Consider the following 26470-nt stretch of genomic DNA (forward strand, 5'->3'; position numbering starts at 1 on the left):
GCGTATGACGTGTTTCTACAGTCCTAAGTGACATGCCCTTTTATAGACAAGCTCTTAAAGAGAGACCTCGCATTTGGAAATCTCAATTCCGGATAGGAAATGGGCTGAAAAAATAGTTCTGTTCCACTTAGAGAAATAATTCAAACGTTTTTAGAAACTAGAGACTGTTTTCTATCCAATAGTAGTAAATATATGCATATTGTAAGAGCAAAAATTGATTAAGAGGTCGTTTGAAAATGTGCACATATTTTCCAGTTTTTCAATACGCCCCCTGCAGCCATAAGAAGTTTTAAGACAGGAAGGTCAGTCAATCCAAGTGCAGTCGCAAAAACCATCAAGCGATATGATGAATCTGGCTCTCATGAGGACCACCACAGGAAAGGAAGACACAGAGTTACCTCTGCTGCAGAGGATAAGTTCATTAGAGTTACCAGCCTCAGAAATTGCAGCCCAAATAAAATGCTTCACAGAGTTCAAGTAACAGACACATCTCAACATCAACTGTTCAGAGGAGACTGTGAATCAGGCCATCATGGTTGAAATGCTGCAAAGAAATCACTACTAAAGGACACAAAAAGAAGAAGAGACTTGCTTGGGCCAAGAAACATGAGAAATGGAAATTAGACTGGTGGAAATCTGTCCTTTGGTCTGATGAGTTCAAATTTGAGAGTTTTAGTTCCAACCACCGTGTATTTGTGAAACGCAGAGTAGGTGAATGGATGATCTCCGCATGTGTGGTTCCCACCGTGAAGCACAGAGGAGGTGTGATGTTGTGGGGGGTGCTTTGCTTTTTAGATTTCAAGGAACACATAACCAGCATGGCTACCACAGCATTCACCACTGGGCTCCCGAGTGGCGCAGCGGTCTAAGGCACTGCATCTCAGTGCAAGAAGCATCACTGCAGTCCCTGGTTTGAATCCAGGCTGCATCACATCAGGCTGTGATTGGGAGTCCCAAAGGGCGGCGCACAATTGGCCCAGCATTGTCCGCGTTTTGCCGGGGTAGGCCGTCATTGTAAATAAGAATTTGTTCTTAACTGACTTGCGATACTCCATCCCATCTGGTTTGCACTTAGTGGGACTATCATTTGTTTTTTGACAGGACAATGACCCAACACACCTCCAGGCTGTGTTAAGGCTATTTGACCAAGAAGAAGAGTGATGGAGTGCTGCATCAGATGACCTCGCCTCCTCAATCACCCGACCTCAACCCAATTGAGATGGTTTGGGATGAGTTGGACCACAGAGTGAAGGAAAAGCAGCCAGTAAGTGCTCAGCATATGTGGGAACTCCTTCAAGACTGTTGGAAAAGCATTCCAGGTGAATCTGGTTGAGAGAATGCCAAGAGTGTTCAAAGCTGTCATCAAGGCAAAGTATGGCTACTTTGAAGAATCTAAATTAGAACATTTATTTGTTGTTTGTTTAACACTTTTTGGGTTACTACATGATTCCATATGTTATTTCATAGTTTTGATGTCTTCACGACTATTCTAGAATGTAGAAAATTTTAAAGAATAAAGAAAAACCCTTGAATGAGTAGGTGTGTCCAAACTTTTGACTGGTACTGTATTTCCAGTGGGGTTTTAGAACAATGCAGATAAAAATGTAATAAATGAGGTGTCAAAATGCTCTATAGCACACAACATAAGATCATCAATGTTCTATTAAATACATTTCTACTGTATCTGAACTAATATACATTATAAAACATACTGTACATTAACTGCTTGTCTAAAGGAATGTTATATGTCATCCTGTTTTTATATGTTTTCTGATATGACACATTAATGAGTGATGGCTATTTAGAAACTGTGAGAAAACCTCTTGACTTCAGAAGAGTGTTCCATCACCCCTGTAGAAAACTCAGTGTTCCCTCAAACGACTGTAGTGCGGGTCCTCAAAAATGCTTGATCAACAAATGCTCATGTTATTCTATTCCTCCCCTGTGCTGCTTGTTTTCTGGAATTACAAGTTGAAGTTCCCAGAACTCTTCTCTATCTTGATTTCTAGATGTGACGTACAGATTTGTATTTGTATTTACTAAGGATCCCCATTAGCTGACTTGGCAGCAGCTACTCTTCTTGGGGTCCAGATGTAATGGGAAGAGAACATTTTCTGCAGCTTGTGACATGACAGCATCTCCCCTGTGTGTGCTGTGTCTGTAAATACTTTAGGATAAGATGCTGCAAGGGTATGTTTTTGTTGGCTCAGCATCTCGCAGCACTGGTGTCTCTGGAGAGAAGTGTTTATTCATCTAAAGTAATTCATCAAGAAAAATGCTGCATATTTAACTAATTAAAGCCTGCTAAAAGATTCATGAGAGCAAATAAGATCAAATTGATTTGTTTTGAGGGTTTGCAGACGTGTTATGTTTTTACAGAATATTGCACAAACATGGCAAACGTGAAAACATACAATCTGCATTTACAAATGAGATAACTCTCATTGCTCTCTAATTTCTCTCTATATTCACTTTCTTCCAAAAACAGTAGCCTACATAAACAGTATCTCCTGACTGGTAGTAGGATCTGACAGAAGTTCCTTCAGCTTCCAGACATGGCTTGAAATTAAACACATACCTTTGAAGTCATTCAATTCAAACCAATGAATAACCTACTACTTCTAAGCCTGTATAGCTATAGCTTTAATAACTGGATATACAAACAATGGTGTGAAAGTTGTGAAGAGAGAGCTTTGATGTAGATACTGTCTGAGTGACCCTACAGTAAGTATGAGTTACGAGGGAGCCCTCAGACTCTGGGGACACAGCAATTCTACTGCCCTGACATGTTCATGATATACAGTACCAGTCAAAAGTTTGTACACACCTACTGATTACAGGAATTTTTCTTTATTTTTACTATTTTCTACATTTTATAATAATAGTAAAGACATCAAAACTATGAAATAACACATATGGCATTATGTAGTAACCAAAAAAGGATTAAACAAATCAAAATATATTTTATATTTGAGATTATTCAAAGTAGCTACCCTTTGCCTTGATGACATCTTTGCACACTCTCACTGGGCAACATTGAGAGAAAGAGGTAGGGCTACAGTACCGTAGCAGTATGTAAACAAATGAACCTTTTTACGTTTGATGAAGTAGAGTATGATCACAACACTCAACCTGACTAAGAGTGGAACTAGCAAATATAGTTGAATGAAATAATCATAAAATTATTTATAGACAAACTAGACATACTGTACAACCTGTGAGATGGGAATGAAAGGGAGGTAGTGCTGGGTCTAGATAAGAGACTTTATTGAAAAGGCTTACTTACTTAACCTGATTAATGGGTTTATTAAACTAAATGATTCACATATTAGAATGGCGCCGAAGGAGATTGCTGCCGTTTTACGATCCCGTAACCAATTGTGCTATTGTGTATGTTTTTCACGTTATTTGTAACGTTTCTTCCACCGTGTCTTATGACCGAAAAGAGCTTTTAGATATCAGGACAGCGATTATCCACCTTGTACTGGAGGAATACATTTTCTTCAACGAGTCGGACAGATGGGAAGGATTTACTTCAGTCGCCCGACAAGGCCCTCGTCCCCATTATTCGCAGGAGAAAGAGACGGAGGTATCGGGGACGAAGGTCCGGGTGCCTTGTAAGGATCCTTTGCGGAGAGGGTAATCTACCGTTACCATCGGTCCTATTAGCCAACATACAAACAATCGATAATAAAAATAGTCAAACTATAATCACGTATATCCGACCAACGGGACATTAAAAACTGTAATATCTTATGTTTCATCGAGTCGTGACTGAATGACATGAATACCATACAGCTGGTGGGTTTTAAGCTTGTTCGGCAGGATAGAACAGTCTATGTATATTTGTAAACGACAGCTGGTGTACGAAATCTAAGGAAGTCTCGAGGTTTGCTCACCTGAGGTAGAGTATCTCATGATAAGCTGTAGACCACACTATTTTCCAAGAGAGTTTTCATCTGTATTTTTCATAGCTGTCTATATACCACCACAAACCGATGCTGGCACTAAGACCGCACTCAATGAGCTGTATACGGCCATAAGCAAACAGGAAAACGCTCATCCAGAGGCGGCACTCCTAGTGGCCGGGGACTTTAATGCAGGGAAAATCTCATCCGTTTTATTTCATTTCTATCCATCATGTTAAATGTGCAACCAGAGGGGGAAAAAAACTCTAGACCACCTTTACTCCACACACAGAGACATGTAAAAAGCTCTCCCTCGCGCTCCATTTGGAAAATCTGACCATAATTCTATCCTCCTGATTCCTGCTTACAGCAGGAAGCACCAGTGACTCTGTCAATAAGAAAGTGGTCAGATGAAGCAGATGCTAAGGTACAGGATTGTATGGTTAGCACAGACTGGGAATATGTTCCGACATTCTTCCAATGTCATTGAGGAGTACACCACATCAGTCACTGGCTTCATCAAAAAGTGCATCGATGACGTCGTCCCCACAGAAACTGTACGTACATACCCCAACCAGAAGCCATGAATTACAAGCAACACCCGCACTGAGCTAAAGAGTAGAGCTGCAGCTTTCAAGGAGCAGGACTCCAACCCGGAAGCTTACAAGAAATCCCTCTATGCCCTCTGACGAACCATCAAACAGGCAAAGCATCAATACAGGACTGAGATCGAATCGTACTACACCGGTTCCGACACTCGTTGGATGTGGCAGTGCTTGCAAACTATTACAGACTAAAAAGGGAAGCACAGCTAAATTACTTCTATGCGCGCTTTGAGGAGAGCAACACTGAAACATGCATGAGAACGTCAGCTGTTCCGGACGACTGTGTGATCATGCTCTCCGTAGCCGATATGAGTAATACCTTTAAACATGTCAACATTCACAAGGCCGCAGAGGGATTCCCAGGACGTGTATTCCGAGCATGCGCTGACCAACTGGCCAGTGTCTTCACTGACATTTTCAACCTGTCCCTGACTGAGTCTGTAATACCAACATGTTTCAAGACCACCATAGTCCCTGTGCCCAGGAACACTAAGTTAACCTGCCTAAATGACTACTGACCCGTAGCATTCACGTCTGTAGCCATGAAGTGCTTTGAAAGGCTGGTCATAGCTCACATCAACACCATTATCCCAGAAATCCTAGACCCACACCAATTTGCATACCGCCCCAACAGATCCACAGATGATGCACTCTCTATTGCACTCCACACTGCCCTTTCCCACCTGGACAAAAGGAACACCTATGTGAGAATGCTATTCATTGACTACAGCTCAGGGTTCAACACCATAGTGCCCTCAAACCTCATTACCTAGCTAAGGACCCTGGGACTAAACACCTCCCTCTGCAACTGGATCCTGGACTTCCTGACGGGCCGCCCCCAGGTGGTAAGGGTAGGTAACAAACACATCCGCCACGCTGATCGTCAACGCGTTCAGTGATGACTGCATGGCCAGTCACGACTCCAACACCATCATCAAGTTTGCCGATGACACAACAGTGGTAGGCCTGGTCACCAACAATGATGAGACAGCCTATAGGGAGGAGGTCAGAGACCTGGCCGTGTGGTGCCAGGACAGCAACCTCTCCCTCAACATGAAAAAGAGAGGATTGTGGACTACAGGAAAAGGAGGATCGAGCATGCCCCCATTCTCATCGATGGGGCTGCAGTGGAACAGGTTGAGTGCTTTAAGTTCCTATGTGTCCACATGACCAACAAACTGTCATGGTCCAAACACACTAAGACAGTCGTGAAGAGGGCTCGACCACACCTATTCCCCCTCAGGAGACTGAAAAAATGTGTCATGTGTCCTCAGATCCTAAAAATGTTCCACAGCTGCACCATCGAGAGCATCCTGACTGGTTGCATCACTGCTTGGTATGGCAACTGCTCGGCCTCCAACTGCAAGGCACTAATTAGGGTAGTGCGTACGGTCCAGTACATCACTGGGACCAAGCTTCCTGCCATCCAGGACCTCTATACCAGGCGGTGTCAAAGGAAGGTCATAAAATTTGTCAACGACTCCAGCCACCAGTTACCGGAGCGCCGGGTCTAGGTCCAAAAGGTTTCTTAACAGCTTCTACCCCCAAGCCATAAGACTCCTGAAGAGCTAATCAAAGGGCTACCCAGTCCCCTCTTTTACGCTGCTGCTATTCTCTGTTTATTATCTATGCATAGTCACTTTAAGTCTACCTACATGTACATATTACCTCAATTACCTCGACTATCCGGCGCATATGACAAATAAAATGTGATTATTCACAATATAAAACCCCAAAAATGAGGCCATATCACCTGTTTTCCATTAACACCTAAACATAATCAACTTCACAGACAAATTCAGTATGTTATACATTGGTTCCTAAAACACTCAACTAAATATATGCCTCCACAGGGTGATACCACAAGCACCTGTTTCCACTGTGTGCCAGTGAGTGGTCAGGAAAGTGAGACATAAATGTTCCTGATGGCTGTCCAAGGACCTTGGGCACTAACTACTATGTTAATAATTACGCTTCATGCACTTGTTTACATGTTTAATGATTCACAGAAAAGGCTGCTCATTCCTCAGAATATAAACAAGGTGGCTGGATCCTAGCTTGAGATGCCCATGTGAAACTAAAATGTTAATGTAAATCTCCCATTAACGTCGGTGCATAATTTACAAGAGTCTGAGTTACCTGTGAATAACCAGAGTGAACACTCCAGATTCAACGTGCAGAGCCACAATCACTGAAGGAGATTGTGTGAAAACCGTGTGAATGGAACCTATAGGTTTACTCTGCCATTGTGACTATATAAATAGCTGGTAATATACACAGAGAATTTCTCCAAATGGTGAAAGGAAAACACATGAATAGTGATGAATAGTTTGATACACGTCACCAATTGCGAAAAGAAAACATGAATCGGGAATAATCGTTTGATACAGGTCATCATTTGCCTAGATTAGAATTCACTCACTTATGTCCTTTACTTAAAAAAAAAATGTTTACTATGTGTTGTATTAAGTTTCAGCCTTTTTTTGTTTTCAGTTCTTTATAGCTTGAGTCCTGTCTGCATCCTACCTACAGATCAAATCAAATCAAATGTATTTATATAGCCCTTCGTACATCAGCTGATATCTCAAAGTGCTGTACAGAAACCCAGCCTAAATCCCCAAACAGCAAGCAATGCAGGTGTAGAAGCACGGTGGCTAGGAAAAACTCCCTAGAAAGGCCAAAACCTAGGAAGAAACCAGGCTATGAGGGGTGGCCAGTCCTCTTCTGGCTGTGCCGGGTGGAGATTATAACAGAACATGGCCAAGATGTTCAAATGTTCATAAATGACCAGCATGGTCAAATAATAATAATCACAGTAGTTATCGAGGGTGCAGCAAGTCAGCATCTCAGGAGTAAATGTCAGTTGGCTTTTTTAGCACGTCCAGTGAACAGGTCAGGGTTTCATAGCTGCAGGCAGAACAGTTGAAACTGAAGCAGCAGCAAGGCCAGGTGGACTGGGGACAGCAAGGAGTCATCATGCCAGGTAATACTGACGCATGGTCCTAGGGCTCAGGTCCTCCGAGAGAGAGAAAGAAAGAGAGAGGGAGAGAATTAGAGAGAGCATACTTAAATTCACACAGGACACCGGATAAGACAGGACAAATCCACCAGATATAACGAACTGACCCTAGCCCCCCGACACATTAACTACTGCCGCATAAATACTGGAGGCTGAGACAGGATCAGACTTTATGTTACAGAATAGTGAAAAACATAAGAATTTAAAGAATTTGAAGAATTTATAGTTGTCAGAATGGCTGTGTTGTCTTAGGCGCCAGACTCAAAGTGAAAAGTCTTCCTGGTTATAGGGGTATTCTGGTCTCCGATTGGAGGAGAGGGTTCAAATCTCTCTTCTGACACAGCTTTTGCCTTAAAAAGTAGCTGTGTATCAACACAGAGAATTTCTCCAAATGGTGAAAGGAAAACACATGAACAGTGATTAAGAGTTTATAGATGTCATAATCTGAGAACAGAAAACACATGAAACGGGAATAATGGTTTGATACAGGTCATCATATGCCTAGTTTAGAATTCAAAAAGTTACTAAATTCCTTTAAAAAAATGTTTTTTACTATATCTTTCATTACCTTTTAAAAAAAAAATATTTTCCGTTCTTTGTATCTAAAGATCTGCATGTTTCCATCAGACATATCAGACTTTATGTAACAGAATCGTGAAAGATGTGAATTTCAAAATTTCAGATTTGTCAGGATGGCCGAGTGGCTCAAGGTGAGGTGAGAAACCTTCCTGGTTATACGGGTATTCTTGTCTCCGACTGGAGGCGAGGGTTCAAATCCCTCTTCTGACACAAATCTTGCCTAAAAAGGTAGCTTTTGGTAAACACCAAGAAATTCTCCAAATGGTGAAAGGAAAACGCATGAACAGTGATTAAGAGTTTATAGATGTCATAATCTGAGAACAGAAAACACATGAAACGGGAATAATGGTTTGATACCGGTCATCATATGCCTATTTTAGAATTCAAAAAGTTACTCAATTCCTTTAAAAAAATGTTTTTTACTATATCTTTCATTACCTTTTAACATTTTTTTCTTTTCCCTTCTTTGTATCTAAAGATCCTCATGTTTCCATCAGACATATCAGACTTTATGTAACAGAATCGTGAAAGATGTGAATTTCAGAACTTCAGAGTTGTCAGGATGGCCGAGTGGTCTAAGGCACCAGACTCAAGGTTGAGAATTCTTCCTGGTTATACGGGTATTCTGATCTCCGACTGGAGGCGAGGGTTGAAATCCCTCTTCTGACACAGATTTTGCCTAAAAAAGTAGCTTTTGGTCAACACCAAGAAATTCTCCAAATGGTGAAAGGAAAACGCATGAACAGTGATTAAGAGTTTATAGATGTCATAATCTGAGAACAGAAAACACATGAAACGGGAATAATGGTTTGATACAGGTCATCATATGCCTAGTTTAGAATTCAAAAAGTTACTCAATTCCTTTAAAAAACTGTTTTTTACTATATCTTTCATTACCTTTTAACATTTTTTTCTTTTCCGTTCTTGTATCTAAAGATCTGCATGTTTCCATCAGACATATCAGACTTTATGTAACAGAATCGTGAAAGATGTGAATTTCAAAACTTCAGAGTTGTCAGGATGGCCGAGTGGTCTAAGGCGCCAGACTCAAGGTGAGAAACCTTCCTGGTTTTACGGGTATTCTGGTCTCCGACTGGAGGCGAGGGTTCAAATCCCTCTTCTGACACAAATTTTGCCTAAAAAGGTAGCTTTTGGTAAACACCAAGAAATTCTCCAAATGGTGAAAGGAAAACGCATGAACAGTGATTAAGAGTTTATAGATGTCATAATCTGAGAACAGAAAACACATGAAACGGGAATAATGGTTCGATACAGGTCATCATATGCCTAGTTTAGAATTCAAAAAGTTACTCAATTCCTTTAAAAAAATGTTTTTTACTATATCTTTCATTACCTTTTAACATTTTTTTCATTTCCGTTCTTTGTATCTTAAGATCTGCAATTTTCCAACAGACATATCAGACATTATGTTACAGAATCGTGAAAAAATATGAATTTTATGGCTTCATAGCTGTCAGGATGGCCGAGTGGTCTAAGGCGCCTGACTCAAGGAGAGAAACCTTCCTGGATGTAAGGGTATTCTGGTCTCTGACTGGAGGCGAGGGTTCAAATCTCTCTTCTGACAGCACTTGCCTAAAAAAGTATATTTTTGTCAACACCGAGAATTTCTCCAAATGGTGAAAGGAAAACGCATGAACAGTGATTAAGAGTTTATAGATGTCATAATTTGAGAACAGAAAACACATGAAACGTGAATAATCGTTTGATACAGGTCATCATATGCCTAGCTTAGAATTCACTCACTTCTTCAATTTCCTTAAAAAATGTTTTTACTCTATCTTTCATTTGCTTTTGGCATTTTTTTGTTGTCTGTTCTTTGTATCTTCAGTTCTGCATGTTTCCATCAGACATATCAGACTTTATGTTACAGAATCCTGAAAAACATATTAATATTAAGGTTTCATAGTTGTCAGGATGGCCGAGTGGTCTAAGGCGCCAGACTCAAGGTGAGAAACCTTCTTGGTTATAAGGGTATTCTCGTCTCCGACTGGAGGCGAGGGTACAAATCCCTATTCTGACAGCACTTGCCTAAAAAAAGTATATTTTGGTCAACACCGAGAATTTCTCCAAAGGTTGAAAGGGAAACACATGAACAGTGATTAATAGTTTGATAGATGTCATAATTTGAGAACAGAAAACACATGAAACGTGAATAATCGTTCGATACAGGTCATCATATGCCTAGCTTAGAATTCACTCACTTCTTCAATTTCCTTAAAAAATGTTTTTACTCTATCTTTCATTTGCTTTTGGTATTTTTTTGTTGTCTATTCTTTGTATTTTCAGTTCTGCATGTTTCCATCAGACATATCAGACTTTATGTTACAGAATCCTGAAAAAAATATTAATATTAAGGTTTCATAGTTGTCAGGATGGCCGAGTGGTCTAAGGCGCCAGACTCAAGGTGAGAAACCTTCTTGGTTATAAGGGTATTCTGGTCTCCGACTGGAGGCGAGGGTTCAAATCCCTCTTCTGACACAGATTTTGCCTAAAAAAGTAGCTTTTGGTCAACACCAAGAAATTCTCCAAATGGTGAAAGGAAAACGCATGAACAGTGATTAAGAGTTTATAGATGTCATAATCTGAGAACAGAAAACACATGAAACGGGAATAATGGTTTGATACAGGTCATCATATGCCTAGTTTAGAATTCAAAAAGTTATTCAATTCCTTTAAAAAAATGTTTTTTACTATATCTTTCATTACCTTTTAACATTTTTTTCTTTTCCGTTCTTTGTATCTAAAGATCTGCATGTTTCCATCAGACATATCAGACTTTATGTAACAGAATCTTGAAAGATGTGAATTTCAAAACTTCAGAGTTATCAGGATGGCCGAGTGGTCTAAGGCGCCAGACTCAAGTTGAGAAACCATTCTGGATGTAAGGGTATTCTGGTCTCTGAATGGAGGCGAGGTTTCAAATCCCTCTTCTGACAGCACTTGCCTAAAAAAGTATATTTTTGTCAACACCGAGAATTTCTCCAAAGGTTGAAAGGGAAACACATGAACAGTGATTAATAGTTTGATAGATGTCATAATTTGAGAACAGAAAACACATGAAACGTGAATAATCGTTCGATACAGGTCATCATATGCCTAGCTTAGAATTCACTCACTTCTTCAATTTCCTTAAAAAATGTTTTTACTCTATCTTTCATTTGCTTTTGGCATTTTTTTGTTGTCTGTTCTTTGTATCTTCAGTTCTGCATGTTTCCATCAGACATATCAGACTTTATGTTACAGAATCCTGAAAAACATATTAATATTAAGGTTTCATAGTTGTCAGGATGGACGAGTTGTCTAAGGCGCCAGACTCAAGGTGAGAAACTTTCTTGGTTATAAGGGTATTCTGGTGTCCGACTGGATGCGAGCGTTCAAATCCCTCTTCTGACACAGATTTTGCCTAAAAAAGTAGCTTTTGGTCAACACCAAGAAATTCTCCAAATGGTGAAAGGAAAACGCATGAACAGTGATTAAGAGTTTATAGATGTCATAATCTGAGAACAGAAAACACATGAAACGGGAATAATGGTTTGATACAGGTCATCATATGCCTAGTTTAGAATTCAAAAAGTTACTCAATTCCTTTAAAAAAATGTTTTTTACTATATCTTTCATTACCTTTTAACATTTTTTTCTTTTCCGTTCTTTGTATCTAAAGATCTGCATGTTTCCATCAGACATATCAGACTTTATGTAACAGAATCGTGAAAGATGTGAATTTCAAAACTTCATAGATGTCAGGATGGCCGAGTGGTCTAAGGCGCCAGACTCAAGGTGAGAAACCTTCTTGGTTATAAGGGTATTCTGTTCTCCGACTGGAGGCGAATGTTCAAATCCCTCTTCTGACACAGATTTTGCCTAAAAAAGTAGCTTTTGGTCAACACCAAGAAATTCTCCAAATGGTGAAAGGAAAACGCATGAACAGTGATTAAGAGTTTATAGATGTCATAATCTGAGAACAGAAAACACATGAAACGGGAATAATGGTTTGATACCGGTCATCATATGCCTAGTTTAGAATTCAAAAAGTTACTCAATTCCTTTAAAAAACTGTTTTTTACTATATCTTTCATTACCTTTTAACATTTTTTTCTTTTCCGTTCTTTGTATCTTAAGATCTGCAATTTTCCAACAGACATATCAGACATTATGTTACAGAATCGTGAAAAAATATGAATTTTATGGCTTCATATCTGTCAGGATGGGCGAGTGGTCTAAGTCGCCAGACTTAAGGAGAGAAACCTTCTTGGTTATAAGGGTATTCTGTTCTCCGACTGGAGGCGAGGGTTCAAATCCCTCTTCTGACACAGATTTTGCCTAAAAAAGTTGCTTTTGGTCAACACCAAGAAATTCTCCAAATGGTGAAAGGAAAACGCATGAACAGTGATTAAGAGTTTATAGATGTCATAATCTGAGAACAGAAAACACATGAAACGGGAATAATGGTTTGATACCGGTCATCATATGCCTAGTTTAGAATTCAAAAAGTTACTCAATTCCTTTAAAAAACAGTTTTTTACTATATCTTTCATTACCTTTTAACATTTTTTTCTTTTCCGTTCTTTGTATCTTAAGATCTGCAATTTTCCAACAGACATATCAGACATTATGTTACAGAATCGTGAAAAAATATGAATTTTATGGCTTCATATCTGTCAGGATGGGCGAGTGGTCTAAGGCGCCAGACTTAAGGAGAGAAACCTTACTGGATGTAAGGGTATTCTGGTCTCTGACTGGAGGCGAGGGTTCAAATCCCTCTTCTGACAGCACTTGCTTAAAAAAGTATAATTTTGTCAACACCGAGAATTTCTCCAAAGGTTGAAAGGGAAACACATGAACAGTGATTAATAGTTTGATAGATGTCATAATTTGAGAACAGAAAACACATGAAACGTGAATAATCGTTCGAGACAGGTCATCATATGCCTAGCTTAGAATTCACTCACTTCTTCAATTTCCTTAAAAAATGTTTTTACTCTATCTTTCATTTGCTTTTGGCATTTTTTTGTTGTCTGTTCTTTGTATCTTCAGTTCTGCATGTTTCCATCAGACATATCAGACTTTATGTTACAGAATCCTGAAAAACATATTAATATTAAGGTTTCATTGTTGTCAGGATGGCCGAGTGGTCTAAGGCGCCAGACTCAAGGTGAGAAACCTTCTTGGTTAAAAGGGTATTCTGGTCTCCAACTGGAGGCGAGGGTTCAAATCCCTCTTCTGACACAGATTTTGCCTAAAAAGGTAGCTTTTGGTCAACACCAAGAAATTCTCCAAATGGTGAAAGGAAAACGCATGAACAGTGATTAAGAGTTTATAGATGTCATAATCTGAGAACAGAAAACACATGAAACGGGAATAATGGTTTGATACAGGTCATCATATGCCTAGTTTAGAATTCAAAAAGTTACTCAATTCCTTTAAAAAACTGTTTTTTACTATATCTTTCATTACCTTTTAACATTTTTTTCTTTTCCGTTCTTTGTATCTTAAGATCTGCAATTTTCCAACAGACATATCAGACATTATGTTACAGAATCGTGAAAAAATATGAATTTTATGTCTTCATATCTGTCTGGATGGCCGAGTGGTCTAAGGCGCCAGACTCAAGGAGAGAAACCTTACTGGATGTAAGGGTATTCTGGTCTCTGACTGGAGGTGAGGGTTCAAATCCCTCTTCTGACAGCACTTGCCTAAAAAAGTATATTTTTGTCAACACCGAGAATTTCTCCAAAGGTTGAAAGGGAAACACATGAACAGTGATTAATAGTTTGATAGATGTTATAATTTGAGAACAGAAAACACATGAAACGTGAATAATCGTTCGATACAGGTCATCATATGCCTAGCTTAGAATTCACTCACTTCTTCAATTTCCTTAAAAAATGTTTTTACTCTATCTTTCATTTGCTTTTGGCATTTTTTTGTTGTCTGTTCTTTGTATCTTCAGTTCTGCATGTTTCCATCAGACATATCAGACTTTATGTTACAGAATCCTGAAAAACATATTAATATTAAGGTTTCATAGTTGGCAGGATGGCCGAGTCGTCTAAGGCGCCAGACTCAAGGTGAGAAACCTTCATGGTTATAAGGGTATTCTGGTCTCCGACTGGAGGTGAGGGTTCAAATCCCTCTTCTGACACAGATTTTGCTTAAAAAAGTAGCTTTTGGTAAACACCAAGAAATTCTCCAAATGGTGAAAGGAAAACGCATGAACAGTGATTAAGAGTTTATAGATGTCATAATCTGAGAACAGAAAACACATGAAACGGGAATAATGGTTTGATACAGGTCATCATATGCCTAGATTAGAATTCAAAAAGTTACTCAATTCCTTTAAAAAAAATGTTTTTTACTATATCTTTCATTACCTTTTAACATTTTTTTCTTTTCCGTTCTTTGTATCTAAAGATCTGCATGTTTCCATCAGAAATATCAGACTTTATGTAACAGAATCGTGAAAGATGTGAATTTCAAAACTTCAGAGTTGTCAGGATGGCCGAGTCGTCTAAGGCGCCAGACTCAAGGTGAGAAACCTTCTTGGTTATAAGGGTATTCTGGTCTCCGACTGGAGGTGAGGGTTCAAATCCCTCTTCTGACACAGATTTTGCTTAAAAAAGTAGCTTTTGGTAAACACCAAGAAATTCTCCAAATGGTGAAAGGAAAACGCATGAACAGTGATTAAGAGTTTATAGATGTCATAATCTGAGAACAGAAAACACATGAAACGGGAATAATGGTTTGATACAGGTCATCATATGCCTAGTTTAGAATTCAAAAAGTTACTCAATTCCTTTAAAAAAATGTTTTTTACTATATCTTTCATTACCTTTTAAAAAAAAAATATTTTCCGTTCTTTGTATCTAAAGATCTGCATGTTTCCATCAGACATATCAGACTTTATGTAACAGAATCGTGAAAGATGTGAATTTCAAAATTTCAGAGTTGTCAGGATGGACGAGTGGCTCAAGGTGAGGTGAGAAACCTTCCTGGTTATACGGGTATTCGTGTCTCCGACTGGAGGCGAGGGTTCAAATCCCTCTTCTGACACAAATCTTGCCTAAAAAGGTAGCTTTTGGTCAACACCAAGAAATTCTCCAAATGGTGAAAGGAAAACGCATGAACAGTGATTAAGAGTTTATAGATGTCATAATCTGAGAACAGAAAACACATGAAACGGGAATAATGGTTTGATACAGGTCATCATATGCCTAGTTTAGAATTCAAAAAGTTACTCAATTCCTTTAAAAAAATGTTTTTTACTATATCTTTCATTACCTTTTAAAAAAAAAATATTTTCCGTTCTTTGTATCTAAAGATCTGCATGTTTCCATCAGACATATCAGACTTTATGTAACAGAATCGTGAAAGATGTGAATTTCAAAATTTCAGAGTTGTCAGGATGGCCGAGTGGCTCAAGGTGAGGTGAGAAACCTTCCTGGTTATACGGGTATTCTTGTCTCCGACTGGAGGCGAGGGTTCAAATCCCTCTTCTGACACAAATCTTGCCTAAAAAGGTAGCTTTTGGTAAACACCAAGAAATTCTCCAAATGGTGAAAGGAAAACGCATGAACAGTGATTAAGAGTTTATAGATGTCATAATCTGAGAACAGAAAACACATGAAACGGGAATAATGGTTTGATACCGGTCATCATATGCCTATTTTAGAATTCAAAAAGTTACTCAATTCCTTTAAAAAAATGTTTTTTACTATATCTTTCATTACCTTTTAACATTTTTTTCTTTTCCCTTCTTTGTATCTAAAGATCCTCATGTTTCCATCAGACATATCAGACTTTATGTAACAGAATCGTGAAAGATGTGAATTTCAGAACTTCAGAGTTGTCAGGATGGCCGAGTGGTCTAAGGCACCAGACTCAAGGTTGAGAATTCTTCCTGGTTATACGGGTATTCTGATCTCCGACTGGAGGCGAGGGTTGAAATCCCTCTTCTGACACAGATTTTGCCTAAAAAAGTAGCTTTTGGTCAACACCAAGAAATTCTCCAAATGGTGAAAGGAAAACGCATGAACAGTGATTAAGAGTTTATAGATGTCATAATCTGAGAACAGAAAACACATGAAACGGGAATAATGGTTCGATACAGGTCATCATATGCCTAGTTTAGAATTCAAAAAGTTACTCAATTCCTTTAAAAAAATGTTTTTTACTATATCTTTCATTACCTTTTAACATTTTTTTCATTTCCGTTCTTTGTATCTTAAGATCTGCAATTTTCCAACAGACATATCAGACATTATGTTACAGAATCGTGAAAAAATATGAATTTTATGGCTTCATAGCTGTCAGGATGGCCGAGTGGTCTAAGGCGCCTGACTCAAGAAGAGAAACCTTCCTGGATGTAAGGGTATTCTGGTCTCTGACTGGAGGCGAGGGTTCAAATCTCTCTTCTGACAGCACTTGCCTAAAAAAGTATATTTTTGTCAACACCGAGAATTTCTCCAAATGGTGAAAGGAAAACGCATGAACAGTGATTAAGAGTTTATAGATGTCATAATTTGAGAACAGAAAACACATGAAACGTGAATAATCGTTTGATACAGGTCATCATATGCCTAGCTTAGAATTCACTCACTTCTTCAATTTCCTTAAAAAATGTTTTTACTCTATCTTTCATTTGCTTTTGGCATTTTTTTGTTGTCTGTTCTTTGTATCTTCAGTTCTGCATGTTTCCATCAGACATATCAGACTTTATGTTACAGAATCCTGAAAAACATATTAATATTAAGGTTTCATAGTTGTCAGGATGGCCGAGTGGTCTAAGGCGCCAGACTCAAGGTGAGAAACCTTCTTGGTTATAAGGGTATTCTCGTCTCCGACTGGAGGCGAGGGTACAAATCCCTATTCTGACAGCACTTGCCTAAAAAAAGTATATTTTGGTCAACACCGAGAATTTCTCCAAAGGTTGAAAGGGAAACACATGAACAGTGATTAATAGTTTGATAGATGTCATAATTTGAGAACAGAAAACACATGAAACGTGAATAATCGTTCGATACAGGTCATCATATGCCTAGCTTAGAATTCACTCACTTCTTCAATTTCCTTAAAAAATGTTTTTACTCTATCTTTCATTTGCTTTTGGTATTTTTTTGTTGTCTATTCTTTGTATTTTCAGTTCTGCATGTTTCCATCAGACATATCAGACTTTATGTTACAGAATCCTGAAAAACATATTAATATTAAGGTTTCATAGTTGGCAGGATGGCCGAGTCGTCTAAGGCGCCAGACTCAAGGTGAGAAACCTTCATGGTTATAAGGGTATTCTGGTCTCCGACTGGAGGTGAGGGTTCAAATCCCTCTTCTGACACAGATTTTGCTTAAAAAAGTAGCTTTTGGTAAACACCAAGAAATTCTCCAAATGGTGAAAGGAAAACGCATGAACAGTGATTAAGAGTTTATAGATGTCATAATCTGAGAACAGAAAACACATGAAACGGGAATAATGGTTTGATACAGGTCATCATATGCCTAGTTTAGAATTCAAAAAGTTACTCAATTCCTTTAAAAAAAATGTTTTTTACTATATCTTTCATTACCTTTTAACATTTTTTTCTTTTCCGTTCTTTGTATCTAAAGATCTGCATGTTTCCATCAGAAATATCAGACTTTATGTAACAGAATCGTGAAAGATGTGAATTTCAAAACTTCAGAGTTGTCAGGATGGCCGAGTCGTCTAAGGCGCCAGACTCAAGGTGAGAAACCTTCTTGGTTATAAGGGTATTCTGGTCTCCGACTGGAGGTGAGGGTTCAAATCCCTCTTCTGACACAGATTTTGCTTAAAAAAGTAGCTTTTGGTAAACACCAAGAAATTCTCCAAATGGTGAAAGGAAAACGCATGAACAGTGATTAAGAGTTTATAGATGTCATAATCTGAGAACAGAAAACACATGAAACGGGAATAATGGTTTGATACAGGTCATCATCATATGCCTAGTTTAGAATTCAAAAAGTTACTCAATTCCTTTAAAAAAAATGTTTTTTACTATATCTTTCATTACCTTTTAACATTTTTTTCTTTTCCGTTCTTTGTATCTTAAGATCTGCAATTTTCCAACAGACATATCAGACATTATGTTACAGAATCGTGAAAAAATATGAATTTTATGGCTTCATAGCTGTCAGGATGGCCGAGTGGTCTAAGGCGCCAGACGCAAGGAGAGAAACCTTCCTGGATGTAAGGGTATTCTGGTCTCTGACTGGAGGCGAGGGTTCAAATCCCTCTTCTGACAGCACTTGCCTAAAAAAGTATATTTTTGTCAACACCGAGAATTTCTCCAAAGGTTGAAAGGGAAACACATGAACAGTGATTAATAGTTTGATAGATGTCATAATTTGAGAACAGAAAACACATGAAACGTGAATAATCGTTCGATACAGGTCATCATATGCCTAGCTTAGAATTCACTCACTTCTTCAATTTCCTTAAAAAATGTTTTTACTCTGTCTTTCATTTGCTTTTGGCATTTTTTTGTTGTCTGTTCTTTGTATCTTCAGTTCTGCATGTTTCCATCAGACATATCAGACTTTATGTTACAGAATCCTGAAAAACATATTAATATTAAGGTTTCATAGTTGTCAGGATTGCCGAGTGGTCTAAGGCGCCAGACTCAAGGTGAGAAACCTTCTTGGTTATAAGGGTATTCTGGTCTCTGACTAGAGGTGAGGGTTCAAATCCCTCTTCTGACAAAGATTTTGCCTAAAAAAGTAGCTTTTGGTAAACACCAAGAAATTCTCCAAATTGTGAAAGGAAAACGCATGAACAGTGATTAAGAGTTTATAGATGTCATAATCTGAGAACAGAAAACACATGAAACGGGAATAATGGTTTCATACAGGTCATCATATGCCTAGTTTAGAATTCAAAAAGTAACTAAATTCCTTTAAAAAAATGTTTTTTACTATATCTTTCATTACCTTTTAACATTTTTTTCTTTTCCGTTCTTTGTATCTAAAGATCTGCATGTTTCCATCAGACATATCAGACTTTATGTAACAGAATCGTGAAAGATGTGAATTTCAAAGCTTCAGAGTTGTCAGGATGGCCGAGTGGTCTAAGGCGCCAGACTCGAGGGTGAGAAACCTTCCTGGGTATTCTGGTCTCCGACTGGAGGCGAGGGTTCAAAACCCTCTTCTGACACAGATTTTGCCTAAAAAAGTAGCTTTTGGTCAACACCAAGAAATTCTCCAAATGGTGAAAGGAAAACGCATGAACAGTGATTAAGAGTTTATAGATGTCATAATCTGAGAACAGAAAACACATGAAACGGGAATAATGGTTTCATACAGGTCATCATATGCCTAGTTTAGAATTCAAAAAGTTACAAAATTCCTTTAAAAAACTGTTTTTTACTATATCTTTCATTACCTTTTAACATTTTTTTCTTTTCCGTTCTTTGTATCTTAAGATCTGCAATTTTCCAACAGACATATCAGACATTATGTTACAGAATCGTGAAAAAATATTAATTTTTATGGCTTCATAGCTGTCAGGATGGCCGATTGGTCTAAGGCGCCAGACTCAAGGAGAGAAACCTTCCTGGATGTAAGGGTATTCTGGTCTCTGACTGGAGGCGAGGGTTCAAATCCCTCTTCTGACAGCACTTGCCTAAAAAAGTATATTTTTGTCAACACCGAGAATTTCTCCAAAGGTTGAAAGGGAAACACATGAACAGTGATTAATAGTTTGATAGATGTCATAATTTGAGAACAGAAAACACATGAAACGTGAATAATCGTTCGATACAGGTCATCATATGCCTAGCTTAGAATTCACTCACTTCTTCAATTTCCTTAAAAAATGTTTTTACTCTATCTTTCATTTGCTTTTGGCATTTTTTTGTTGTCTGTTCTTTGTATCTTCAGTTCTGCATGTTTCCATCAGACATATCAGACTTTATGTTACAGAATCCTGAAAAACATATTAATATTAACATTTCATAGTTATCAGGATGGCCGAGTGGTCTAAGGCGCCAGACTCAAGGTGAGAAACCTTCTTGGTTATAAGGGTATTCTGGTCTCCGACTGGAGGTGAGGGTTCAAATCCCTCTTCTGACACAGATTTTGCCTAAAAAAGTAGCTTTGGTAACACCAAGAAATTCTCCAAATGGTGAAAGGAAAATGCATGAACAGTGATTAAGAGTTTATAGATGTCATAATCTGAGAACAGAAAACACATGAAACGGGAATAATGGTTTGATACAGGTCATCTAGTTGCCTAGTTTAGAATTCAAAAAGTTACTAAATTCCTTTAAAAAAATGTTTTTTACTATATCTTTCATTACGTTTTAACATTTTTTTCTTTTCCGTTCTTTGTATCTAAAGATCTGCATGTTTCCATCAGACATATCAGACTTTATGTTACAGAATCCTGAAAAACATATTAATATTAACATTTCATAGTTGTCAGGATGGCCGAGTGGTCTAAGGCGCCAGACTCAAGGTTGAGAAACCTTCCTGGTTGTACGGGTATTCGGTCTCCGACTGGAGGCGAGGGTTCAAATCCCTCTTCTGACACAGATTTTGCCTAAAAAAGTAGCTTTTGGTCAACACCAAGAAATTCTCCAAATGGTGAAAGGAAAACGCATGAACAGTGATTAAGAGTTTATAGATGTCATAATCTGAGAACAGAAAACACATGAAACGGGAATAATGGTTTGATACAGGTCATCATATGCCTAGTTTAGAATTCAAAAAGTTACAAAATTCCTTTAAAAAACAGTTTTTTACTATATCTTTCATTACCTTTTAACATTTTTTTCTTTTCCGTTCTTTGTATCTTAAGATCTGCAATTTTCCAACAGACATATCAGACATTATGTTACAGAATCGTGAAAAAAAATTAATTTTTATGGCTTTATAGCTGTCGGGATGGCCGATTGGTCTAAGGCGCCAGACTCAAGGAGAGAAACCTTCCTGGATGTAAGGGTATTCTGGTCTCTGACTGGAGGCGAGGGTTCAAATCCCTCTTCTGACAGCACTTGCCTAAAAAGGTGTATTTTTGTCAACACTGAGAATTTCTCCAAAGGTTGAAAGGGAAACACATGAACAGTGATTAATAGTTTGATAGATGTCATAATTTGAGAACAGAAAACACATGAAACGTGAATAATCGTTCGATACAGGTCATCATATGCCTAGCTTAGAATTCACTCACTTCTTCAATTTCCTTAAAAAATGTTTTTACTCTATCTTTCATTTGCTTTTGGCATTTTTTTGTTGTCTGTTCTTTGTATTTTCAGTTCTGCATGTTTCCATCAGACATATCAGACTTTATGTTACAGAATCCTGAAAAACATATTAATATTAAGGTTTCATAGTTGTCAGGATGGCCGAGTGGTCTAAGGCGCCAGACTCAAGGTGAGAAACCTTCTTGGTTATAAGGGTATTCTGGTCTGCGACTGGAGGCGAGTGTTCAAATCCCTCTTCTGACAGATTTTGCCTAAAAAAGTAGCTTTTGGTCAACACCAAGAAATTCTCCAAATGGTGAAAGGAAAACGCATGAACAGTGATTAAGAGTTTATAGATGTCATAATCTGAGAACAGAAAACACATGAAACGGGAATAATGGTTTGATACAGGTCATCATATGCCTAGTTTAGAATTCAAAAAGTTACTCAATTCCTTTAAAAAAATGTTTTTTACTATATCTTTCATTACCTTTTAACATTTTTTTCTTTTCCGTTCTTTGTATCTAAAGATCTGCATGTTTCCATCAGACATATCAGACTTTATGTAACAGAATCGTGAAAGATGTGAATTTCAAAACTTCAGAGTTGTCAGGATGGCCGAGTGGTCTAAGGCGCCAGACTCAAGGTGAGAAACCTTCCTGGTTATAAGGGTATTCTGGTCTCCGACTGGAGGCGAGGTTTCAAATCCCTCTTCTGACACAAATTTTGCCTAAAAAGGTAGCTTTTGAAATTCTCCAAATGGTGAAAGGAAAACGCATGAACAGTGATTAAGAGTTTATAGATGTCATAATCTGAGAACAGAAAACACATGAAACGGGAATAATGGTTCGATACAGGTCATCATATGCCTAGTTTAGAATTCAAAAAGTTACTCAATTCCTTTAAAAAAATGTTTTTTACTATATCTTTCATTACCTTTTAACATTTTTTTCATTTCCGTTCTTTGTATCTTAAGATCTGCAATTTTCCAACAGACATATCAGACATTATGTTACAGAATCGTGAAAAAATATGAATTTTATGGCTTCATAGCTGTCAGGATGGCTGAGTGGTCTAAGGCGCCAGACTCAAGGAGAGAAACCTTCCTGGATGTAAGGGTTTCTGGTCTCTGACTGGAGGCGAGAGTTCAAATCCCTCTTCTGACAGCACTTGCCTAAAAAAGTATATTTTTGTCAACACGAGAATTTCTCCAAAGGTTGAAAGGGAAACACATGAACAGTGATTAATAGTTGGATAGATGTCATAATTTGAGAACAGAAAACACATGAAACGTGAATAATCGTTCGATACAGGTCATCATATGCCTAGCTTAGAATTCACTCACTTCTTCAATTTCCTTAAAAAATGTTTTTACTCTATCTTTCATTTGCTTTTGGCATTTTTTTGTTGTCTGTTCTTTGTATCTTCAGTTCTGCATGTTTCCATCAGACATATCAGACTTTATGTTACAGAATCCTGAAAAACATATTAATATTTAGGTTTCATAGTTGTCAGGATGGCCGAGTGGTCTAAGGCGCCAGACTCAAGGTGAGAAACCTTCCTGGTTGTAAGGGTATTCTGGTCTCCGAATTGGAGGCGAGGGTTCAAACCCCTCTTCTGACACAGCTTTTGCCTAAAAAAGTAGCTTTTGGTCAACACTGAGAAATTCTCCAAATGGTGAAAGGAAAACGCATGAACAGTTATTAAGAGTTTATAGATGTCATAATCTGAGAACAGAAAACACATGAAACGGGAATAATGGTTCGATACAGGTCATCATATGCCTAGTATAGATTTCAAAAAGTTACTCAATTCCTTTAAAAAAATGTTTTTTACTATATCTTTCATTACCTTTTAACATTTTTTTCTTTTCCGTTCTTTGTATCTTAAGATCTGCAATTTTCCATCAGACATATCAGACTTTATGTTACAGAATCGTGAAAAAATATGAATTTTATGGCCTCATAGCTGTCAGGATGGCCAAGTGGTCTAAGGCGCAGACTCAAGGTTAGAAACCTTCCTGGCTATAAGGGTATTCTGGTCTCCGACTGGAGGCGAGGGTTCAAATCCCTCTTCTGACAGCACTTGCCTAAAAAAGTATGTTTTTGTCAACACCGAGAAATTCTCCAAATGGTGAAAGGAAAACGCATGAACAGTGATTAAGAGTTTATAGATGTCATAATCTGAGAACAGAAAACACATGAAACGGGAATAATGGTTCGATACAGGTCATCATATGCCTAGTTTAGATTTCAAAAAGTTACTCAATTCCTTTAAAAAAATGTTTTTCACTATATCTTTCATTACCTTTATACATTTTTTTCTTTTCCGTTCTTTGTATCTTAAGATCTGCAATTTTCCATCAGACATATCAGACTTTATGTTACAGAATCGTGAAAAAATATGAATTTTATGGCTTCATAGCTGTCAGGATGGCCGAGTGGTCTAAGGCGCCAGACTCAAGGTGAGAAACCTTCCTGGTTATAAGGGTATTCTGGTCTCTGACTGGAGGCGAGGGTTCAAATCCCTCTTATGACACAACTTTTGCCTAAAAAAGTAGCTTTTGGTCAACACCGAGAAATTCTCCAAAGGTTGAAAGGGAAACACATGAACAGTGATTAATAGTTTGATAGATGTCATAATTTGAGAACAGAAAACACATGAACGTGAATAATCGTTCGATACAGGTCATCATATGCCTAGCTTAGAATTCACTCACTTCTTCAATTTCCTTAAAAAATGTTTTTACTCTATCTTTCATTTGCTTTTGGCATTTTTTTGTTTTCTGTTCTTTGTATCTTCAGTTCTGCATGTTTCCATCAGACATATCAGACTTTATGTTACAGAATCCTGAAAAACATATTAATATTAATGTTTCATAGTTGTCAGGATGGCCGAGTGGTCTAAGGCGCCAGACTCAAGGTGAGAAACCTTCCTGGTTATAAGGGTATTCTGGTCTCCAACTGGAGGCGAGGGTTCAAATCCCTCTTCTGACACATCTTTTGCCTAAAAAAGTAGCTTTTGGTCAACACCGAGAAATTCTCCAAAGGTTGAAAGGGAAACACATGAACAGTGATTAATAGTTTGATAGATGTCATAATTTGAGAACAGAAAACACATGAACGTGAATAATCGTTCGATACAGGTCATCATATGCCTAGCTTAGAATTCACTCACTTCTTCAATTTCCTTAAAAAATGTTTTTACTCTATCTTTCATTTGCTTTTGGCATTTTTTTGTTGTCTGTTCTTTGTATCTTCAGTTCTGCATGTTTCCATCAGACATATCAGACTTTATGTTACAGAATCCTGAAAAACATATTAATATTAATGTTTCATAGTTGTCAGGATGGCCGAGTGGTCTAAGGCGCCAGACTCAAGGTGAGAAACCTTCCTGGTTATAAGGGTATTCTGGTCTCCAACTGGAGGCGAGGCTTCAAATCCCTCTTCTGACACATCTTTTGCCTAAAAAAGTAGCTTTTGGTCAACACCGAGAAATTCTCCAAAGGTTGAAAGGGAAACACATGAACAGTGATTAATAGTTTGATAGATGTCATAATTTGAGAACAGAAAACACATGAACGTGAATAATCGTTCGATACAGGTCATCATATGCCTAGCTTAGAATTCACTCACTTCTTCAATTTCCTTAAAAAATGTTTTTACTCTATCTTTCATTTGCTTTTGGCATTTTTTTGTTGTCTGTTCTTTGTATCTTCAGTTCTGCATGTTTCCATCAGACATATCAGACTTTATGTTACAGAATCCTGAAAAACATATTAATATTAATGTTTCATAGTTGTCAGGATGGCCGAGTGGTCTAAGGCGCCAGACTCAAGGTGAGAAACCTTCCTGGTTATAAGGGTATTCTGGTCTCCAACTGGAGGCGAGGTTTCAAATCCCTCTTCTGACACATCTTTTGCCTAAAAAAGTAGCTTTTGGTCAACACCGAGAAATTCTCCAAATGGTGAAAGGAAAACGCATGAACAGTGATTAAGAGTTTATAGATGTCATAATCTGAGAACAGAAAACACATGAAACGGGAATAATGGTTCGACACAGGTCATCATATGCCTAGTTTAGAATTCAAAAAGTTACTCAATTCCTTTAAAAAAATGTTTTTCACTATATCTTTCATTACCTTTATACATTTTTTTCTTTTCAGTTCTTTGTATCTTAAGATCTGCAATTTTCCATCAGACATATCAGACTTTATGTTACAGAATCGTGAAAAAATATGAATTTTATGGTTTCATAGCTGTCAGGATGGCCGAGTGGTCTAAGGCGCCAGACTCAAGGTGAGAAAGCTTCCTGGTTATAAGGGTATTCTGGTCTCCGACTGGAGGCGAGGTTTCAAATCCCTCTTCTGACACATCTTTTGCCTAAAAAAGTAGCTTTTGGTCAACACCGAGAAATTCTCCAAATGGTGAAAGGAAAACGCATGAACAGTGATTAAGAGTTTATAGATGTCATAATCTGAGAACAGAAAACACATGAAACGGGAATAATGGTTCGATACAGGTCATCATATGCCTAGTTTAGATTTCAAAAAGTTACTCAATTCCTTTAAAAAAATGTTTTTCACTATATCTTTCATTACCTTTATACATTTTTTTCTTTTCCGTTCTTTGTATCTTAAGATCTGCAATTTTCCATCAGACATATCAGACTTTATGTTACAGAATCGTGAAAAAATATGAATTTTATGGCTTCATAGCTGTCAGGATGGCCGAGTGGTCTAAGGCGCCAGACTCAAGGTGAGAAACCTTCCTGGTTATAAGGGTATTCTGGTCTCTGACTGGAGGCGAGGGTTCAAATCCCTCTTATGACACAACTTTTGCCTAAAAAAGTAGCTTTTGGTCAACACCGAGAAATTCTCCAAAGGTTGAAAGGGAAACACATGAACAGTGATTAATAGTTTGATAGATGTCATAATTTGAGAACAGAAAACACATGAACGTGAATAATCGTTCGATACAGGTCATCATATGCCTAGCTTAGAATTCACTCACTTCTTCAATTTCCTTAAAAAATGTTTTTACTCTATCTTTCATTTGCTTTTGGCATTTTTTTGTTGTCTGTTCTTTGTATCTTCAGTTCTGCATGTTTCCATCAGACATATCAGACTTTATGTTACAGAATCCTGAAA

The 26470-nt window shown here is 37.9% G+C and overlaps 21 non-coding genes across 21 annotated transcripts; all 21 read left to right on the forward strand.

Moving 5' to 3' along the window:
• The first annotated feature begins 9125 nt into the window (after window positions 1-9125).
• trnal-caa (transfer RNA leucine (anticodon CAA)) lies at window positions 9126-9237 on the forward strand. Its single transcript has 2 exons — window positions 9126-9163; window positions 9192-9237. It is a non-coding gene; the product is annotated as a tRNA-Leu (tRNA).
• Window positions 9238-10498: 1261 nt separating this feature from the next.
• On the forward strand, window positions 10499-10610 carry trnal-caa (transfer RNA leucine (anticodon CAA)). The gene is made up of 2 exons: window positions 10499-10536; window positions 10565-10610. It is a non-coding gene; the product is annotated as a tRNA-Leu (tRNA).
• A 2636-nt stretch (window positions 10611-13246) lies between these two features.
• trnal-caa (transfer RNA leucine (anticodon CAA)) lies at window positions 13247-13358 on the forward strand. Its single transcript has 2 exons — window positions 13247-13284; window positions 13313-13358. It is a non-coding gene; the product is annotated as a tRNA-Leu (tRNA).
• Window positions 13359-13705: 347 nt separating this feature from the next.
• On the forward strand, window positions 13706-13817 carry trnal-caa (transfer RNA leucine (anticodon CAA)). Its single transcript has 2 exons — window positions 13706-13743; window positions 13772-13817. It is a non-coding gene; the product is annotated as a tRNA-Leu (tRNA).
• An 804-nt stretch (window positions 13818-14621) lies between these two features.
• Window positions 14622-14733, forward strand: trnal-caa (transfer RNA leucine (anticodon CAA)). The gene is made up of 2 exons: window positions 14622-14659; window positions 14688-14733. It is a non-coding gene; the product is annotated as a tRNA-Leu (tRNA).
• Window positions 14734-17810: 3077 nt separating this feature from the next.
• On the forward strand, window positions 17811-17922 carry trnal-caa (transfer RNA leucine (anticodon CAA)). Its single transcript has 2 exons — window positions 17811-17848; window positions 17877-17922. It is a non-coding gene; the product is annotated as a tRNA-Leu (tRNA).
• A 351-nt stretch (window positions 17923-18273) lies between these two features.
• trnal-caa (transfer RNA leucine (anticodon CAA)) lies at window positions 18274-18385 on the forward strand. The gene is made up of 2 exons: window positions 18274-18311; window positions 18340-18385. It is a non-coding gene; the product is annotated as a tRNA-Leu (tRNA).
• Window positions 18386-18730: 345 nt separating this feature from the next.
• On the forward strand, window positions 18731-18842 carry trnal-caa (transfer RNA leucine (anticodon CAA)). The gene is made up of 2 exons: window positions 18731-18768; window positions 18797-18842. It is a non-coding gene; the product is annotated as a tRNA-Leu (tRNA).
• A 346-nt stretch (window positions 18843-19188) lies between these two features.
• trnas-cga (transfer RNA serine (anticodon CGA)) lies at window positions 19189-19293 on the forward strand. The gene is made up of 2 exons: window positions 19189-19226; window positions 19248-19293. It is a non-coding gene; the product is annotated as a tRNA-Ser (tRNA).
• A 348-nt stretch (window positions 19294-19641) lies between these two features.
• On the forward strand, window positions 19642-19753 carry trnal-caa (transfer RNA leucine (anticodon CAA)). The gene is made up of 2 exons: window positions 19642-19679; window positions 19708-19753. It is a non-coding gene; the product is annotated as a tRNA-Leu (tRNA).
• Window positions 19754-20098: 345 nt separating this feature from the next.
• Window positions 20099-20210, forward strand: trnal-caa (transfer RNA leucine (anticodon CAA)). The gene is made up of 2 exons: window positions 20099-20136; window positions 20165-20210. It is a non-coding gene; the product is annotated as a tRNA-Leu (tRNA).
• Window positions 20211-20557: 347 nt separating this feature from the next.
• trnal-caa (transfer RNA leucine (anticodon CAA)) lies at window positions 20558-20669 on the forward strand. The gene is made up of 2 exons: window positions 20558-20595; window positions 20631-20669. It is a non-coding gene; the product is annotated as a tRNA-Leu (tRNA).
• A 348-nt stretch (window positions 20670-21017) lies between these two features.
• On the forward strand, window positions 21018-21129 carry trnal-caa (transfer RNA leucine (anticodon CAA)). Its single transcript has 2 exons — window positions 21018-21055; window positions 21084-21129. It is a non-coding gene; the product is annotated as a tRNA-Leu (tRNA).
• An 801-nt stretch (window positions 21130-21930) lies between these two features.
• Window positions 21931-22042, forward strand: trnal-caa (transfer RNA leucine (anticodon CAA)). The gene is made up of 2 exons: window positions 21931-21968; window positions 21997-22042. It is a non-coding gene; the product is annotated as a tRNA-Leu (tRNA).
• Window positions 22043-22832: 790 nt separating this feature from the next.
• On the forward strand, window positions 22833-22945 carry trnal-caa (transfer RNA leucine (anticodon CAA)). Its single transcript has 2 exons — window positions 22833-22870; window positions 22899-22945. It is a non-coding gene; the product is annotated as a tRNA-Leu (tRNA).
• Window positions 22946-23748: 803 nt separating this feature from the next.
• On the forward strand, window positions 23749-23860 carry trnal-caa (transfer RNA leucine (anticodon CAA)). The gene is made up of 2 exons: window positions 23749-23786; window positions 23815-23860. It is a non-coding gene; the product is annotated as a tRNA-Leu (tRNA).
• Window positions 23861-24206: 346 nt separating this feature from the next.
• Window positions 24207-24318, forward strand: trnal-caa (transfer RNA leucine (anticodon CAA)). The gene is made up of 2 exons: window positions 24207-24244; window positions 24273-24318. It is a non-coding gene; the product is annotated as a tRNA-Leu (tRNA).
• A 346-nt stretch (window positions 24319-24664) lies between these two features.
• On the forward strand, window positions 24665-24776 carry trnal-caa (transfer RNA leucine (anticodon CAA)). The gene is made up of 2 exons: window positions 24665-24702; window positions 24731-24776. It is a non-coding gene; the product is annotated as a tRNA-Leu (tRNA).
• A 346-nt stretch (window positions 24777-25122) lies between these two features.
• trnal-caa (transfer RNA leucine (anticodon CAA)) lies at window positions 25123-25234 on the forward strand. The gene is made up of 2 exons: window positions 25123-25160; window positions 25189-25234. It is a non-coding gene; the product is annotated as a tRNA-Leu (tRNA).
• Window positions 25235-25581: 347 nt separating this feature from the next.
• On the forward strand, window positions 25582-25693 carry trnal-caa (transfer RNA leucine (anticodon CAA)). The gene is made up of 2 exons: window positions 25582-25619; window positions 25648-25693. It is a non-coding gene; the product is annotated as a tRNA-Leu (tRNA).
• A 347-nt stretch (window positions 25694-26040) lies between these two features.
• trnal-caa (transfer RNA leucine (anticodon CAA)) lies at window positions 26041-26152 on the forward strand. The gene is made up of 2 exons: window positions 26041-26078; window positions 26107-26152. It is a non-coding gene; the product is annotated as a tRNA-Leu (tRNA).
• The last annotated feature ends 318 nt before the right edge of the window (window positions 26153-26470 follow it).

This window comes from Salvelinus fontinalis, chromosome 28 (genome assembly GCF_029448725.1).
Source record: "Salvelinus fontinalis isolate EN_2023a chromosome 28, ASM2944872v1, whole genome shotgun sequence".
Taxonomy (NCBI): domain Eukaryota; kingdom Metazoa; phylum Chordata; class Actinopteri; order Salmoniformes; family Salmonidae; genus Salvelinus; species Salvelinus fontinalis.